Below are 20,603 nucleotides of genomic sequence, written 5' to 3' on the forward strand. Positions count from 1 at the left end.
CACATATTTTCTACAATAACTCTATCGCGGACGGTTGTGGTAACGTAAGGCTAGGGCAAGGAGGTAGAAACCAATTTACGACTAACGCTTCCGCTTCTCTCTGTGATAATGTCTTCCGAATCAGGTATGTGCCCCTAACGATCTTTATGTAAGATTATCGTGTTCAAGATCCTGATATGTATTAAAGTATTTAATCTTATAGCTAGAAGTGCTTCTTCTTCTTCTTTTGAGAAAAAAATAATTATTTTGAAAAATTAAGTGTTTGGCAAATCCTTAAACTGCTTTTAAATGGAAGCAGAAGTAGTTTTTCTATTGTTGGAAGAAGCTAAAAAATTGTGTTTTAAAAAAAAACAGAAGCAGAAGCAAAAAATTATTTTTTAAGATTAAAATATCCCTTACGTATATACATATTTATCTATCCCTTATTAATTAATTAACATATCTCATCAGTTTGATTAATTTTCATTCAAGAATTTTATTTTTTTATTTTTTTATTTTTTTATTTTTTTATTTTTTTATTTTTTATATAATATTTTATTTTTCTATTTTTTATATTATTATTTAAATATTATATTGCATATATTACTTTACGTATTATTTTACATAATTAGAAATAAAAGTAATAACAATATTTTTGTAAGATTAAAAAAAGTAACAATTAAAGATTTAGACCCTCCCATAAAAGTAACAAATAACAAATTTTTCTTTTCTTAATTTACGTATTATTTTATTTTAATTTGATTTTTTTAAAACTTTAGAGAATTATAACAAAAGGAGGGATAATAGCTAAGATTGGATCCAAAAAAATAGGTAACAAATAACAAAAAGATTCATCTTTTCAATATTTTTCAACAATATTTATCTATGTACAATATTGATTGAAAATTTGAATTTGTACGTTTAAACTAATTAAATTAAAAATGTAATTAAAGTTTTTGTATTAGATGTTTAAAATAATTTCTCTCTATAAAATAATCTTAATATTAAAAGCGCATTGATACTTACCCTTTTTCGTAATTTAACTCTCAAAAGCACTTATTTTAAAAAAATTACCAAACACAAATTGCTTATCAAAAGCACTTTTTAAATGAATTTATCAAACACAAATTTTATTTTATTTTTGAAAAACACTTTTCTGAAAAGCTATTTTGAAAAAAACGCTTCTAAAAATAAGCAGTTTTTAGCAGCAATGTAAAACAGACAAGGCCTACTAGCTAGAATTTGACCATCTTTTTTCCTTTTTCATTTTTTAATCTCATATTATTGGTGTGGGATTAATTATTTCACAACTTAGATTTTCTAATTAAGTATAGAAAACTTAATTAAAATTATAGACTAAATAAAAATGTCAATTTTTTTTTTCTCAACACTTCTTTTAAATATCACTAAATAAATGTCGTCGTACCTCTATTTTCTTGTAGTGACGACAATTGAAAATTCCTATAATAACTCATTGCAAAATCAATTTGATCTTCAATGAAGTGGAGGAAATTAAGTAGCTACATGTTAGTATATGGATTTAAGTTATATATGAATCGATAGGAAAAAAATTTAATACTCTCTCTGTTCCTAATTACTTGTCCACTTTTCATTTTATAATTGTTCCTAATTACTTGTCCATTGACAAATCAATAAAGAACAAAAAAAAATACCTATTATACCCTCAATTAATTACTTTGAAAAATGTACAAACTTTTTGAAAATCTTAAATTTTTAATTCATCAACTTCATAATTAATAGGGGTAAAATGGTAAATTCACTATGTTAATAATTATTTTCTTAATATGTGTGTCAATTCAAAAGTGGACAAGTAATTAGGGACCAAGGTAATAATGCATTTGACCCAATAATTAATGACTATTTTTTGGGGGGAGGGGGGAGGAGGTAATATCTAACGTGCTAACAAATACTATTTGTTATTGTAGGTCAACTACGTAACGTTAATGTATAAATATTTAACTCTAATGCTAATACGCGGAAAGTTATCTTATTTTACTTTCTTAAGCCTTAATGATATGTTAGAGGTTTCATAGACTATGTTAACTAAGATAACATTTGTATTAATGACTTCCATATGTATAGAGGGAAAAAAATGGTTTCTCATGCTAGTTGATGGTTGGATTGTATATGTCCCTTGTATATATGTCCAGATAAAGTGGTACGCTTGGTCACGTAATAGTATCAAAGTTAAGGCACTGAGTATCGGTCTACCTCTCGAGACTTGGGGTGTGACAGGTGGACATGCTAGGCCATTCTATTAGAACTTGATTTGCTTAATTTGTCGTGCTTAAAGTTGATTAGACTATATATATAATAGTGATTTTACTTTAATTGGTAAAAGGATGAGAAAATGGATGATACTGTTATGGATCCATAAAACATGGGGAATAATAATTAGGAAATGTAGGGCCAAAAGTGATAATGAACAATATGAAAAAACATGCAAGGTTCCTCAATAGGTAGACACAATAATCCGCTAGCACTACATCAAAATTGATCTTTAGTGGTAATTAATTAATGGCAATAGCTTAATTGCCATTAAAATATATTTTTAGTGGCATTTAGCACTCTTTATAAATGTCCCTAAAGCCTATAGCGATATTGGATCCAATGACAATTAAATAATGCTGGTAAAAGCTTTATCACTCTTTGTTAATGTGTATATATTTATTGCTGCTAAAAATTGTTTTTGTTGTAGTGTGGAAATATTTCTATATTTATGAAAATTCATATATAACACAGTTTTTTGTTTCTCCTTGTCCAATTCTCCTTTAATTTGTGTTTGCCTTGAATTAATTAATTAATTAATTCTATTAACCTCTTGAAGTAAACTTATTTATTCTTGATATAATGTCATTTAGTTTTAGTGGATAAACTAATCATCCACATAATTTTATTGACAAATTACATGACATTAACTCTGTTATCTCATTTGTATTACTTTCTCTGTCCACTTTTAATTGTCATGGTTTCCTTTTATAGAGTCAAACGATAAGAACTTTGACTAACATTTTAACATGTATTTTTTCATCATATTGATATGCAAAAAATTGTAATTTATAGTACTTTTCGTATAGTTTTTGAATATCTAATTTTTTTTGTATAAAATATCGAATTAATGTAATCTAATTTAACTTTGAAAATTAGTCAAATTGACTTTCGAAAAACGCAAAATGACAAATAAAAGTGGACGGAGGTAGTACTAAAATACTAAGAACGAAAACTTCGAAATCTTTTTGTTAGAAACAATGAAGTTTATAATTTTCAAAATCAGAAAAACTACAAACTGGTATACAGAAAAGAATCTGCAAATACTTTTTGAAAGAAGAAAATCGAGTTCATTAAATGCACGGTGTTTTCTTAAGGAAATTATTCTCCTCAAGTATCCAAGGTAAATAAAAATATATTCTCCCAAGATAGAACAAATCGAAACAACAAAATAATTTATTTCATTACGCAATATATATATATATAAAAGTAAATAAATTGAGGCTTAGTTTAATTTAATAGATGCATCAACTATCACTATCGAAAGATGGTCACAACTCACAAGCAGGGACATATTTAGGTATTGGAGAGGGTTTTCGGCAACTCATTAACTTCTGTACAAATTTATATATATATATATATATAATAAAAAATATTACTTGGGAAATCCACTAATATATATATACAAATTTCTCTTAATTGATCAAAAGAAAACTATGAAAAGGAACGAGGAATAATTAATTAAGAGCCAAGGGTCAAATGTATATGGTACATAACTTTATGCACTACAATAAAAATAACTTTTACCAATATTAGTTAATTGTCATTGGATTCAGTGTCGCCGTAGGTTTTACGGACATTTATAAAGAGTACTAAATGTCATTAAAAATATATTTTTAATGATAATTAAGCTATTATCGTTAATTAATTATCATTAAAAGATATTTTTGATGTATTGATGTATGATTTTTTTGAGTTGGCGGTTGACTTGCTAATTAGATAGAATCTTCAAGGGTCCCAATTTGGTATATGTTTGTCTTCTCTTTAATTATACTCTATATCTAATTACTACAAAGTTGGACAACAATGTGAATATAGAGCTATACATTCACACATCCATATAAGAGGCCTCATAGAAAATTGCCTACCTATTTTTCATCATTTTTAGAAAGATGATTGTTTTCTCTATATTTAAAACAAATAATAATGCAATTTAATTGCTTCTTTGGTCAAGTTTTTAGCAAGTTAAAAAGTGCTTTTTCGGAAAAAGTATTAATTATGTTTGATCAAGCTTTTAGAGGAGAAATTAAATATTTTTGATAAGTAGAAACATTTTAAAAAAAATGTTTGGTCAACTACAAATTACATGCTACTGCAATATTGACCAAATAAAATTCAAATTGATTAGTCAAACACAAATTATTTTTCTCTAATTTTATTTTATTTTTTGAAAATCACACTTGTTATAAATATACTTATCAAATTTAATTTAATCAAACATGCATCTTACTATAGTACTAATTAATACTCCCTCCGTTCAACAATAGTTGTCCACTATACTAAAAATAGTTGTCCAACAATACTTGTCCAATTTCAAAAATCAAGAAATAATTTAGATTTTGTGTCTAGTTTATCCTTGCTATTGAATATTATTTTTCATCTAACACATTTTTCAAAACATTAAATTTAATAAAGTCAAAAGATAATATAGTAATATTATCCCTATTATTTATTATTTCTTAAAAGTCGTGTCAAGTCAATATTTGACAACTATTGTTCGACAAGCAATTTAAGTTTTGCTGAAAGATTCTATGATCACATGCACCTTCCACTTTTATGGCAATTTCACAATTTCTCACCTCTTTTTTCTAAAAACAATTAACTTATACTCCCAAACAAAGAAAAACACATGTCTTGTCTCCTTTATAACGTTGTACAGTATAATAAAATTTTGATCATAGATTATAATGAAGATAGACAAATACAATTTGAAAATAAAAGACAAAGCATAATTTGATTGGGAATAAAATTTAAAAAAAGAACTTTTTAAGAACTTATATATGTTCTTAAAGATTGAGAACATTTGTATAGAAATATATCATTAAAAATGGGGAGCAAGTAGGTTAATATATATAGAGAGAACATGAATAATCGAGTCAGGGCAATTGTAATATTGAGTATATGTTCAGCGAAATTTATTATCTTTTGCTTAAATCATATTTCTATATTAGAAATATCATTAAAATCCATTAATAAAGATGTTAGAATTGTTATGTATACTATAAATGTCTTTTACCTTAAATTTTAAGAAGCTTACTGAATGAAGCGTGAATATTAAATATATAATTATAATTTCAATAACTAAATCGAATTATATATTCGTCGATAAGTATAAAATTACATGAAATTTTAATCTTAAATTCACATGAAATTTGTCACAATTGACATGCGTAGATGAGGTAAACATAGAAAGGCAATGGGAAGCAAATCTTTAGAAAAATTGCCCCCTTTTTTATGCACAAAGATATGGTAAGTGCACATGATTTCACACCATGAATCAAGGCATCAATGCTTGTATCTCTTTGAGAAAAGACTTAAAAGAAAGTTATCTTGAATTTTCAAAAAGATATTTTGTTTTTGTGGGTGTTTTATTACCCCACACTTTTGTGGGTAATAGACCCCCCATAAAGTTAAGGTATATTTTTAAAAATTTGAAACAACTTCAATGATAATTTTATGTTTTTTCTTTATTTCTTTTGAGGATTTTGACGGACCCCCCCCCCCCCCCTCTTCCCCCCACACACACAAAAAAAAACTAAACAAACAAACATAAAGGAACCTTCACTTTTCTTGCCAAATCTCAATGGTAGTTTTTCCTTCTTTCAAATACACATAAATATGTAAGTAATGTATGTGTAGGTAAAATACATTTCTCCTTCTATAAATTACTTTTTAATAAATGAAATTAGCTTTCAAGAATCATCTTCAAATCCTTTATTATATAAGTAGCCAATCCCCATTTCTTAAATTTGTATAATCTTTTCTTTTTTTCAAATCTTGTTATTTCATTTCCAAAAAAGAAGCAATGCCAACCACTAACAAATTAAGTTAAAAATTCAATCTTTATTCTTCTAAAAAAAAAAACTTACTCAATGGGAATGTCAGAATTTCATGTTTTGGCTGTTGATGATAGCTTAATAGATAGGAAGCTGATTGAGAGGCTCTTTAAAATCTCTTCTTGTGAAGGTAATCAATTTTTCAATAGATGAGAGACTCTTTAAAGATAACATTTTTTTTTTACTATTTTTTTTATTTGTGAATTGTGATAGTTACTAGTGTGGATTCTGGAAGCAAAGCTTTAGAATTTTTGGGGTTACAAGAACATAACCAAAATCCCAATCCCCCTTGTGTTTCTCCTAATGCCAAACAGGTAATTCATTTCTATGACTATCTTGTATTGGTTTGTTTGTTTGTTTGTTTTTTATGGAAAAGGCTCAAATATGTTATCTGACATTGAGAAAAGACTCATTTATGTTATATGTTAAAAGTTTGACTCATCTATGCTATTTTTGTTCTAGAAAAATAATTGAAATGGCATTAATGAACTACATTTTTAACGGATGACATAAATGATATTTTTTAAAGAAAATTTTCATTTTTGGAATCATGTTAAAGTTTTATCTTCTTTGTTTTTTCTTGGATTCCATGAAAGATTAATCTTTTTCTTCTTGTCTAGAATTTGCAGCAAGTGGAAGTAAATCTTATTATCACAGACTATTGTATGCCTGGAATGACAGGCTATGATTTGCTCAAGAAAATTAAGGTATTCTTTTTTACCTACTTTAGTAAGTATTCCTTCTATTCCTATTTAATTATCATTGTTTTAGATTTTATGTTCCTTAAGAAATTAGGTAAGTTTACTATTATATTCTTATTTAATGTTCTCTCAAAATTAAGTTTTCAATTAGTGAATATGAATTAATTTATTTTGATTAATTAATTTGATCAATAAACAAAAATTAATTACTTAGTTTTTCTATATTGATCAAATGAATACTTTCTAAGATAAAATAGAAAGAATATTCTTTTTTACCTACTTTAGTAAGTATTCCTTCTATTCCTATTTAATTATCACTGTTTTTGATCTTATGTTCCTTAAGAAATTAGGTAAGTTTACTATTGTATTCTTATTTAATGTTCTCTCAAAATTAAGTTTTCAATTAGTGAATATGAATTAATTTATTTTGATTATTTAATTTGATCAATGAACAAAAATTAATTACTTAGTTTTTCTATGTTGATCAAATGAATATTTTCAAAGATAAAATAGAAAGAGTAGTGTCATTTATGCATTGATTTTGTGAAATGACAATTAATATGAAATATTTATTTTTAATGAAGATGACATGTAAATAACAACCGGGAGCATATATTTTCCTACTCTTGGCTCTTGCTACCATATATTACTCTTTGAATTTCTTTCTTCATTCTACGTTATATAGTTTCCTTTCTAGGAAAATAATATAGAACATCAAATTGTTTGTGACATTATGCAAATAGTACATGTTGTCTTTTTCCTCGCAACAAGAGGCTTTTCATTTTTCTTAATGTTCTTTTCTCGGGAAAAGGCAAAACTTACCTTTGAACTTGTCCCGAAAAGTCAGTTATCCGTTTAAATTGATATGATGATCTATTACAGACCTATGCTACTAAATACTGAATTTTTTTACCCCTGAGACATATAGCACCATTCTCACAATGGGAGGTGTATCACACTTGTGCCACATCAATGCCACATCAGATGTCATGTCAAATTTGTCTAAAATTTTCCATGTCATTCAATAGTTTCTTCTTTAATGAACACCACCATGAAATCACTACCATTGTCGTCATATTACTACCAAATCTATATATTTCACCATGAAAATCAAAATAGTCACCACAAATTTCACCACCTACGATCAAATCCACCATCAAAGTCATACTATCACCATTATCCCCACAAAAATTATAAAGATCCACCACAAAATTTGACACCCATAAATAAACTCATCACCAAAATTACATTATCACCATCAAAAGGTACAAACTCACCACCAAATATCATTACCACCATTGTCAATATCGATTTTTCTTCTCCACCACCTTCAATTCCCGCTTCTTTGCCACCCCTCACCAATAAATCCATCATTGTATTTTATTTTTTAAACTTAATCATCAATTTTATCAACCACCAACAAAGCCGAAGAGAAAAATCAAATATAATGAAAATGGTGAAATTGAATAAGCATTAAAATAGGATATGATGAGGGATGAGGGGTGAGGGGAGAGGATTATGGTGGATATAGTGGGGTGGATGTAAATTGAGTATGAAAAAATGATGAAAAAAAATAAAGAAGAAGACGGTTGCCTGGTGGAGAAGAAGAAGAGGCGTGAGGTGGGGGTGGAGGGTGGGGGTAGGGTGGTAGCAGAAAGAGGATTTTGTTTTACTTTATTTACTACCAAACACGTTTCTCTTTTTTAATTTTTAGTAGTAAAGATGTGTAATAGATCATCATGATAGTTTAAGCGGGTAACTGACTTTTTCAAGACAAGTTCAAGGGTGAATTTATGCCTTAAAATTCTCACCTTTAAATTTTGACATCATGTTCAGCCTATGGTTGTTTGTCTTCCCTTTATTTGATCTTTTTTTAACCAACTATTTCTTTGGCCCATCAATTTATCTAACGAGAGAAGTATTAATAACACCTCTAAATTTAGAGGGTGTTTGGATTGGTTTAAAAGTTGATCAAACCTATTTTTAAGTTAGTTTTTGACTTTTGAAAGTATTTGACAAATATAAAAAAAACTTACAATAAGTTGAGAAATGTTTGGCAAGATGAAAAATGACTAAAAATAAGTTTAAATGACTTAAATCAAGTCAAAAATCAAAAGCAGGTCTCCCTACTTTTAATTTTTTGACTTAAAAGGCATTTCAGTTTGATTTTTTTATTTCGACTTAAAAATTACTTTTTTAAGTCAATTCAAACAGGCTCTTAGTGTGTATTATTAGTTTTGTTCCCGAATTATTGATAGTCTTAAAAACACTCATTTATTTGGTTAACTGAACTTAAATACATCCATGATTTTGTCACATAAGTGAAATACACCCCTAAATTCTCGCCAAGTTTAAAGATGTTTCCAACACTTCTCTCGACTTTTTATTAAGAGTCCCACACTTCTACAAGAGTTTGAGACTATTTGTTATGTCATCTGGCAGATCAGGGGTATTTAAGTTGAATTAGTCAAGTAGAGAAGTATTTTTAAGATTGTCAATAGTATGAGGATGAAACTAATAATTCACGTCAAGTTCAGACTGTTTTCAATACTTCTATATTATCTAATTGGTAAGTGTTACATTTTCTTTTTTGTGTGTGTGACAGGAATCTTCATCTTTGAAAAATATTCCAGTAGTCATTATGTCATCTGAGAATGTTCCTTCAAGAATAAGTAGGTAAGAACAAACAACAATTTTTTTCATCTTTTCTTGAAGATTATTGGATAAACAATAAAAAGTACTAATTTTCTTATTGATTCATCAGATGCTTAGAAGAAGGGGCAGAAGATTTTATCTTGAAACCAGTAAGACTAGCTGATGTCAATAAGCTTAAATCCCATATGATGAAAACCAAATGCAAAAGCTTTCATAAACCTCAGAAAATTGTCACAAAGGAAAATCAAGAATCACAAGAAATTGAACCAAAAACAGAACAAATTTTACAACAATCTCAAGGCAATAATAATAATAATAATAAGAGGAAGTCTATGGATCAACAAGGTTTATCACCAGAGAGAACAAGGCCTAGATACAACTACAATATGATCTTATGATGTAAATAGTTTTTTAAATTAGACAATTAACTTTATTTTCATCTCTTTATAGTATGTTTTTAGTTACATTATTTGGATTTAAGATAAATGGAGAGAGGGAAATAGAGGTAGGTGGAATTGTTTCATCTTAGTAAGATGACAATTCATAACTGAAAAAAGTGGTGTTTTTCTCAACACTTAAATTTCTGTTTAAGTCTGGTAAATCATTGTTAATTTGTTTGCCAAGAGAGGGTAGAGTGTAGAACGATTGTTTTCAAAAGGCCTCAACTCAAGTGCTAGAAATTCAAATATATATAAAGAAGAAGAAAACATAATAGCTAACAATATAAGCAGCAAGCCTGCTAGTAAGGAATAAGAACATCAAAATTAGTGCAGTAACTGAGACGCAATAAATAGATAATGATAGAAATTAAAAGCAAGAACTATAAGAATACAACTAGTACAATGATAGACAAATAACCAACATGAGCCCACAAAAAGTAATTTTAACACTCCACTACATATATCTACTAAGCTTCTACCCTAATCAATATCTCCACATTCTCCTATCTAAGGCAATGTACTGGATAATCTAAAAGTACTCCAAATCATTAGTCAATGATGCCATGTCATTATATATATAATGTGCTGGTATCATTTGAGGAATGAGTTGGTTGTACATGAATGAATGTATGAAACTTTAATGAATGAGTAGTATTGTGAATGAATGAAGGAAGGAGATATTAGTGTTACCACAATAGAATATTCACATACTGTGATGATATCATACATAATCTGAGGATTGTTACTAATTATATGAAACAATCCTTCATGAGACCATATTAGTATATGATGATACCATAAAGGTGGCACAAAAGGATTCAAGTATACATGCATTAATGATACTATGACAGTATATAGATATATTGTGGTGTTATCATTACGGACTGAAACAAATCTCAATGATACCATGTTAGTATATAGATATATGGAAAAATTACCTAAATATACAATTTATTTTATCATATTAGATGTCAATATATAGTATATATGTATCGGAACGTTTTGGAATGTATTCGGATTCCACCAAATTTAAGGAATTTTTATAATTTGAAAAAGAGTAGAGATATGATGTAATTAACTCTTATTACTATGAGATTTGTGTAAAATTTCCTAGATATGTTGCGATAATATCATGGAGGTCTCACTAAAGTATTGAATCATGCATCAAAATTTACCATGAAAGCACACAAGTATACTGTGACAATATCATTACAAACTAGAACAAATGAAAAAAAAAACGAAAAGAAAATTAAATGAAATGAGAAAAATAAAAAATAAAAAATAAAATATAGAATATAGAATGACCAAATTAAATTGTGGTAAAAAATAAAAAATATTATGATTTGACAAAAAAATAAATAATAATAAAAGAAAAATAATGAAATAATTAAAAAAAGGGGGAAAGAAAAGGAAAGTAAGATAAAATAACGAAATTAAAAAATAAAGAGAAAATACAATAAAAATGAAAAAATATAAGGAACCAATAAAAGATAAAAGGGGAAAAAGGAGAAAAATAAAAGCAGAAATTGTTTTTAGAGAAAATAAACGAATAAAAATCTATATGAGAAAATAATAAAAATATAAAAAGAATAAAATGAGTATATAAAATAAAAATTGAATATGAATAAGATTATAGTGTAAAAAGAAAATACAGAATAAATTATTTTGTAAAAAAAACAAATGAACAAAAATACATGGGAAAAAAATAAAGAAGAGAAAAACTAAACAAATAAATGAGGAAAAGGGAAAAAAAGTATATGAAATAAATATTGAGTACAAATTAAATTATGGTGTAACAAAATAAAGAATAAATAATTTTAAAAAAATTAAATGAACAAAGAAACATAATAAGAAAAAAGAAGAAGTAGAAAAATAAAAAATAAAAGAATTAAAAAGGAGCTAAATAACTAAAGCTACAAGAAAAAGAAATATTTATTTTAATAAGTTAAGGGGAATAAATGTAAAGATATATATGTATATAGTTAATTTACTTTGATAGGGCATATGTTTAGTTTCCTCGTTTTGTAAAGTAGTGTTAGTTAAATGATTTTAAATAAGCTATATATGTGTTATGGGAAAACATCTCATTAAGTTTAAAATGAACATCTGATAAATATTATTAATATTGATAAATTTTAAATGACGTTGATCAAATGAATTTAAATTTTTGCTATATATATTTCTCGAAAATCTGATGTGAGGGGCACCATTGAGATTAAGGGTATACATAGGTTCAATTCGGTTTAATTTCTTACTAAAAATTAACTAACCAATTATGTCGGTTTATTAAATTTATAAACCAAATCAAATCTATATAAAATTGGTTTCTTCAATTTTGGTTTTAGTCGGTTCTTTTGATTTTTCAATTTTCTTATAATTATGTAGTGATTGAAAAAAAGATCAAATATATTTTTACTTACATGTGTGATAGGCTAGAACTTAAAACGTTAAATGATTAGGAATCTCCTCAAAAAATTACAAATTCATATGAATACAAAATATTTTCTATATGTTATATTTATAAGATTAAAGGTGTCAATCAAACTAAATACAAAATAAAATATTTTAAAAGAATGACAAACCCAAATTTAAAATAATATATCTACATATTCACAAGTGGATTTTTTTTTTCGATTTTACTTGTACACTCCTAATTGAGATATTCATAACTAAATTATTTTTCTTCATCCATCATCGATTTTTTACTCAAAATAATTACAACATTTACACAAAAACTGAGAAGCTTGTTAATTGTTTTCTCGAAATTTTTTCACCTTATAATGTATCTCTTTGATCTCAGCTACCAGAGCCCTAACATTACTGATATGACTCACTTTATCAAAAACTGTTGCAATTTTATTCTTTTCTCGATTCAGCTTCGATTGAATCACAAATTCATCAATTGCATCTTCCGCTTTAAATAATTTTAGTTGAATATCTCTCACCAATTCATCCCATTGCTTGCTATCGCTGTGGTATTTCCATGCATCGTCAACGAACTCTTTAAGACATCGCACTTCTTTCAATATACTAGATTCTTAAGGCCCGTGATACGGGCCCAATATAATCAATTATTAATTATTATTTGACAAATATTAAAAGGTATTTCTATAGCATTCTGATCAACATTAATTAATATTGATCCTAGTAAAAAATTTAGAATTAAAAAATATCAAAAAATAACCATCAAAGAATATAGTGCATTGAATGGTGTTTCTCCTTCCTTAATTAAATATCTTAATTTTGAGTTTTGGATATGAAAAAAATTCTTAATAGAGAGCTCTATATCCGAATGGGCAACTCCAATATAAATATCGAATACTGAATAAAAATATTAAATTAAATCAACCCAATAATATTTTAAAGTATAATTGATATAGCGATGGGTAGATTCATTTTTTAAGTTGTAAAACTCTGAAGTATAATATTCAATTTATTTATTTATATTACTATAAGACACAAATTTAGTAGGATTCAGAGTTAATTTGTCTGTTAGATTGGATTATATCTTATATAAAAATCATGAATCATTATGTATTATCATCTTGAAATCTATCCTATTCATTTCAATTAATTTGTCGAATTTTTCTTTATAATCTACTAAAAAGTAATGTCCCATTTCTTTTCTTAGTTCCAACTCCACATAACATATTTAAGATCACAAGATTAAAAGACATTTACTATATTTCACATATTTAAAATTTAAAATTACAAGATTCAAAAATCTTCCTTAATTTCTTAAACTTCATGCCAAGTCAATATAGAACAAACACATTGAAACAGAGAGATTAATATTTTTTATTTAGCACTCATGCATAAAAATTAGAACTAAGAAGCATGTTTCACTATTACATGAAGTTCTATATATGCATAATTTGTCTTAATGAACATATTTTTTTAGCATGATACAAATGTGTTTTTGGTTCTCTTTTTTCATGCACAATAACTTATAGGAACAAGTATTTTTGTTATTTTTATCAGTTTAGTGAAAAAATTTCAAACAATCTGAAAACATAAATGCATTTTCTCTGTTTTAAAAAAATCTATTTAGAATTAAATGTTAAATTAGCATGATATTTTAATACATAGATCATTACATATCGTATTGATTTCCTCATCCACATATTTTATCTTATTCCAAAATTTATTCATAATTTTTAAAATTACTATTAATCATTTGCTATTTTTGTCATCTCTTTCTAAATATTAATCTACTTAAATTTATTTTACTTCTCTAATTAATGTATTGATTTTTCATGTGTTCCGATTCTTAACTTCCTATTTCAAACAAAAGAATAACAATATTAAGTAAATAAAGTAAACAATCTGATTAATCTTAAAATTTAAAATATTCTATTATCAAAATATTCTTATCATTAATGTACGTAAATTGAACACGAAAAATACTTATTATTTCTCTTTAATATTTGATTCGCAAAATTTTAAAACTATTTATTTAAAAATTTAGTTAGTTTCTTAGTTTACTTTAATTTCATTTAATTTATCTATCCATTTTATTTATTAATTTTTATTTTTATGTAAATATTTTTATTTTTTAATACATTTTAAATCATGTTTGTTTCTTTTTATATTTATTTTAGTGCAAAAAGTAAAGGTGTTAATGAAATATAAATTGATTTAATAAACTCAAATTAATTATTATTTTAAAAAAAAATGTGTGGTCTTGAATGCATAGACTTTTGAAGTGAGTCAAAAATGGGGTTCATGTTTTAACTTTGCATTAATTTCTTTTACTCCTCCCAATGTGTTGTACACGTGTGACAATGGAAATCAACAACTTAATGGTGGATAAAGTGGGAATTACATAACTTTTGGCTGATTTTTTTGGAATGTTCAATACTCTCAATGCAAAATGTACAATTAAGTTAAGCTTGAAATTTTTTTAAATTGACAAAAGTACCCTTGATCGTCCTGGTCGTCTTCACTCTTCTATATAATAGAAATAAATTATTGAATTCGACATCTCCGGCTTTTATTAACGACACATTTTCACTTAATAGCTGCAATACATTGTCCACCAGAAAGTTCACCATTGTACCTGACATTTATAAACTTGTTGGTCAATAAATGCAAGAGGATAAACTAACAAATCCTAAACTAATAAGGAATCTTATTCTTGGTTTATTTATCATTTAAAACTTACCGTAGGCTGATGTAGACCTTAATGATATTATTTCCCATTTCCTCTTGTTCTTGTACAATATTTATGGCAGACTCATCAGCAGAAGTGCTGCAATTATGTAACTCAATCGATTGTAAAGTACAAATTTCCCCAAAATCTGTTGGAATTTCTTGCAGGTTGTTGCAATTCTTGAGAATGAGACGTTTTAGATTTGGGTATTTCAGTAACAACAACTTCAAGCTTTTGAAAATGCCTTTATCACTCAATCTCCATACATCATCTTCGGCTCGACAACTTTTAAGTTTGAGCTCTTCAAGATTTGGTAACATGATAAAAGTTGATGATATGTCTTTCCAAATAAAATTAGCACAATCAGTTAAAGACAACGTCCTAAGTGATGTTGTAAAAGCAAATATGTTGATGGGGTTTTTGAAAGGAAGTATCCAGTTAAACTTGATTGACTCGAGTTTTCTCAAGCTGGACATATCGATGAGCTGAGAAGGAATATTGTCTCCGACACTCAAAGGTACACGAATGGTCAATCTCTTTAGATTGGGAATGCTAGAAAAGACTTCATTTGTACAACTAGAGTAACAACTACTGAATAATTCCTCTAGATTTGGCATCTTGTTATCTATTCTAGGACTTGGTAAATAACTAAACGTATATACCTCAAATCTTCATCATCCATATCTTCTCATGTAAAGTTATATCTAAAGAATGACCATCACAAATTAGAGTTTGCAAATTCTGAAACTCTGAGATTGATTCATGAATATTGCCAAAACATCGAATTTGGAGATATCTCAAATGAAATTACTTTGTAATCACAAGTGGAATTTGTATTGAAGATGGCTAATACCCTGAGAAGGTTGAAACGAGAGAAAAATCCATGTATTAATTATAGGATCATGACGGTAGATGGGCAATATCCTGAGAAGCTTAATCCGGGGTTCAAAAGGTAGCACATAGATCTGGCAACAGGAGGTAATTGCTTATAAGCATATTCATCTAAAAATGCCTTTTGAATACTGAAACGACGAACATTAGGCTTTTGTGTTGGTGAAAATGGAGTTCTCACAACATGCATAAACTTTGTCATTTCAGCTTCTATGAAACAGAACTCACGTAGCAGATCATGTATTCCGCATACTTTAACCTCACCATTGAATCTCCTTTTTCTAGCCATTATCAAGTTCCTGCTGATAAGATCCTCCAAATAACATTTTTCCACTTCCTCCAAGCATTTACGACTTCCAGCAGGTGCCCTTATGAAACCTTCTGCGATCCATAATTGGGTTAATCTCCAAGTATTAACTTGAAAATCCTCTGGGAAATTACCCATAGAAAGAAAGCATGGTTTGATTCGATTAGGCAAGTGATGGTAACTCAAACCGAGCACTCCTAAGCATTTATTTGGATGGCTAGCAATGATTTCACTTAAAGTTTGGGCAACATACTCCCAACTTTTTAACGTCTTGGCCGTTTTAGAGAGATGCCCTGCAATCACTGAAATTATTAAGGGAAGTCCTTGGCATTTTTCCACTATTTTTTTTCCAATTTTTTCCAACACAATAGGATGATCGCGTTCTAGTCCAAACACCTTATTACAAAGTAACTTCCAACTGTTATCTAAATCCAAGAGGTTCATCTCATGAGGGGTACTAGTATTTGCATACATCGCTACCTCTGTTTCCCTAGTAGTCAATAAGATTCGACTCCCATTGTTGCGATTAGGAAATATTTGTGATATACTATCCCAAACATCTCTACTCCAAATATCATCAACAACAACAAGGTATCTTGGACCCTTTAGGTTCTTTTGCACCAGATCAGCTAATTCATTATCTTTCAACTTAACATAAACTTGTGCATTTTGGTTTGGAATGCAATTTAGAACTTCTAATAATACATTTCTATATTGAAATTCTTGAGATATTGTAACCCAAACAAAAATGTCAAAGTGATACCTGATTGGAGATAATCATAAACTTTTTTAGAAATTTTCATTTCAACAACATCCTCTGCCTCACTAGCAACAACTCTAATTTCTTCCTCCAAATATTTGATTTTTTCATTGCTAGTTTTTTCAAGAAGTTGTTGGAAATATTCAGCTGTAACACGAAGAGAATCGAGCGTTTCAGCAGTGTGATCATGAAAAAGTTGTGAAATATATGGTTGATCAAGAGTTCTAAGAAGAGAAATTACAGCAGTATAAGCTTCCATCAAGTAGAGAGGATGTAATTTAAGAATCAAGATATCAAATATTGTACTACTCTTTTGTATTTATAAAAAAGAATCTTGTTGTATAACATACTTTAATTAATTTCCAAACACCATGTTACTTGTTAGTGGTTATCAATAAATTATTTTGACTTTTACTAAAATAAAGTAAGTCATTGCCAGTATTGTTTATTTAAAATGATTGGTGAGTGAGTAGGTGTAATAATGACGGACAGTTGTTAATTTTAAAAACACTAAGGGGTCGTTTGGTAAAGTGTATAAGAATAATGTTGAATATGATGTATTAGTAATGCATGCATTAGAAATGCTTGCATTAGTTATGCTTGTATTATTTCTTATACATTGTTTGGTTTAATGTATTGGAAATAGCAAGCCTTGTATAAAGACTATTAAAAAAATATTTGTTTACAAAAATACCCCCACATTCTTTTACAAAAAAAAATAAAAAAATAATAATAATAATAATAATAATTATTATTATTATAATAATTATAATTATTATAATTATAATTATAATTATTATTATAATTATTATTATTATATTATTATTATTATAATTATTATTATTTTTATAATTATTATAATAATTATTATTATTAGAGGGTAGTTTTGTCATTAGTTAATCTAATGCATGCATTAAAACCATTGCATTGCTAATACCTAGAAATCCATGGTATATTAGAGGGTAGTTTTGTCATTAGTTAATCTAATGCATGCATTAAAACCATTGCATTGCTAATACCTAGAAATCCATGGTATTAGCAATACACACTTTAATACACAATAGAGTGTATAACTAATGCAAGCATTAGTTATACATAGGTTGGAAAAGAGTACCAAACAAGGTACTAGTACTACACAATGTTAATGCATGCGTTATTTTTCCTAATACACTCTACCAAACGACCCCTAAGGGTGTGTTTGGTATGAAGGAAAATGTTTTCCTGGAAAATAAGTAGACTTTGGACTTATTTTCTCATGTTTGGTTGGTGAGTAGAAAATCCAATAATTCTTTTTGTGTGTTTGATTTATGAACGAATTTTTTTTTTGAGAAAATATCTTTTATTTTTATCAGAGTAGAAATTTCTTTGTAGGGGGGGGGGGGGTCACGGGTAGGGGGTAAAAAAATAAAAATATGAAATTGAAAATATTTTAAAAAAAATAAACTTAAATTATTATTTTTGGGGGGAAGGGGATGGGGGGCTGATTGGGGGGTGGGGGGTTGCGGGTTTGGGGGGTGGAGATGGGGTGAAAAAATAAAAATTTGAAATTCAAATTTTTTTTAAAAAACAAACTTTAAATTTTTTTTATTTTTGGGGGGGGGGGTGTGGGTGGGCTGGTAGGGGGGCTGCCGGGGGAGGGGGATGAAAATTAAGAATTTGAATTAGAAAATATATTTTAGAAACAAACTTTAATTTTTTATTTGGGGGGAGGGGCTGGCGGGGGAGGGGGTTGAGGGTAGGGGTGGGGGTGGGATGAAAATAAAAATTTTAAATTGAAAATATTTTTAAAAATAAACTTAAATTATTTTTTTGTGGGGGGGGGGGGGGGGGTTAGGGGTCTGGCGGGGGAGGGGGGATAGGGGGTGAGGGTGGTGTAAAAAAAATTAAAAATTGAAGTTGAAAATATTTTCTTTAGAAAAAGCTTTAAATTTATTTTTTTCAACAAAAATTGATAATTTCAAAAAAATATATTGTAATTTGAAGTTGGAGGAGAGTTTTGGAAAATGTTTTCCTTAATTTTTTAAGGGAAGTTATTTTCCTTAAATTTGAGGAAAATGAGTTGATTTGGAAAACATTTTCCAAAATATTTTACCCAACCAAACATGAGAAAATTGGATTCATATCAAACACACCCTAATTATTGTTTATTTGTTCTGATTGGAGGAAACAACCACCCTTTCAATTTTCTAAAAGTTTTCTTTGGACCAATCAGGGTTGCGTATCGGTCGGTTCGGTTCAGTTTTGAAGTTTATCGATTTGACTTATTGGTTATCGGTTTGTAGAGATGTTAAACCGTTATCGAACCCTTAAGATATTGGCTTATCAATTATTGGTTTATCGGTTTTTTATCATTATTGGTTCGGTTATCGGTTATCGGTTTTTGATCGTTATTGGTATTTGACACAAAAAAAATTGAAAATCACTTAGAAACAAGGTGACAAACCAAATGAACCATGCACATGAGTTCACAAGTTACAACTTGCTCAAAAGCAAATATTTTTACATTGTAAAATAACCAAGTGTTTGGGACAACCAGAAATAAAAGTAGGAAACAAAACTATAAGTCATGAACTTTATATACAAAATGGTGTAAATATAATTATTTAATTTACTATCGCATTATCGGTTAACCCGTTAAGAAAAAACCTCAAACCGTTGAGAACCGATAAATCCATAAGAAAAAAATCAAAATCGCTAAACCAATAACCTAATATGGATAAATCAATAACTTTTTTCGGTTCAGGTTATCGGTTTCTGTTCGGTTTTGAACAACCCTATACTACGAGCTTCGATCACGCCTGTGTTCGGGCTTGAATAGAAAAAGTGTTATTGATTATTAAGAGATAAAGGTCAAAAACATATTAAATTTTTTTTAATTTCATAGTGTCAATTTCATATCTAAACTATCACTTATTAGTTTGAGAAACATATATTTCTCGATCTTTTATTGCATTCACACCATGGTGTGTGTAATACACTCTTTCCTATTATTTAAAAAAGTGTCGCATCACACTCCAAATGGATAAAATATTTGGAGAAATTACTTAACTACACTCCTTTACTTACCTTAATATCCATTTATCCCTACTTAATTCAAAAATTTCAGAAATCCCTTATTTTACCTATGTATCCCGTGCACAACGCTATGTATCTCGCTATGTGGAATGTATCAAACGCTATGTATCCCGTGCACAATGCTATGTATCCCGCATGTATCCCGTGCACAACGCTATGTATCCCGCTATGTGGAATGTATCAAACCTAATGTATCCCGTGCACAACGCTATGTATCCCGCTATGTAGAATGTATCAAACTTAATGTATCCCGTGCACAACGCTATGTATCCCGCAAACATCATTTTTAAGGGATTTTTGGTAAATAGAAAACTAGAAGGGATAGAATGTTATTTAGTACTTATAATATGTGGTTCCTATAATTTAAATATTTTACTTTGACAAAAATTAAATAAATTATTTTTTAAAATAAAACTATTTTATAAATTTAATTTATTTTTTTACTTCATCTCCCCCACCCCTATCCCTTCAAATAATAATTTGGAATATTTTTTTAAAAAATTATAAAAAAATCTACC

The 20,603-nt window shown here is 27.9% G+C and overlaps 1 pseudogene; it reads right to left on the reverse strand.

Annotated features, from left to right (window-relative positions):
- Positions 1-14,910: 14,910 nt before the first annotated feature.
- LOC125821000 (putative late blight resistance protein homolog R1C-3) lies at positions 14,911-17,269 on the reverse strand (annotated as a pseudogene).
- Between the last annotated feature and the right edge of the window lie 3,334 nt (positions 17,270-20,603).

The sequence above is a fragment of the Solanum verrucosum genome, unplaced genomic scaffold (genome assembly GCF_900185275.1).
Source record: "Solanum verrucosum unplaced genomic scaffold, falcon-dt-bn FXZP01000232.1, whole genome shotgun sequence".
Classification (NCBI taxonomy): domain Eukaryota; kingdom Viridiplantae; phylum Streptophyta; class Magnoliopsida; order Solanales; family Solanaceae; genus Solanum; species Solanum verrucosum.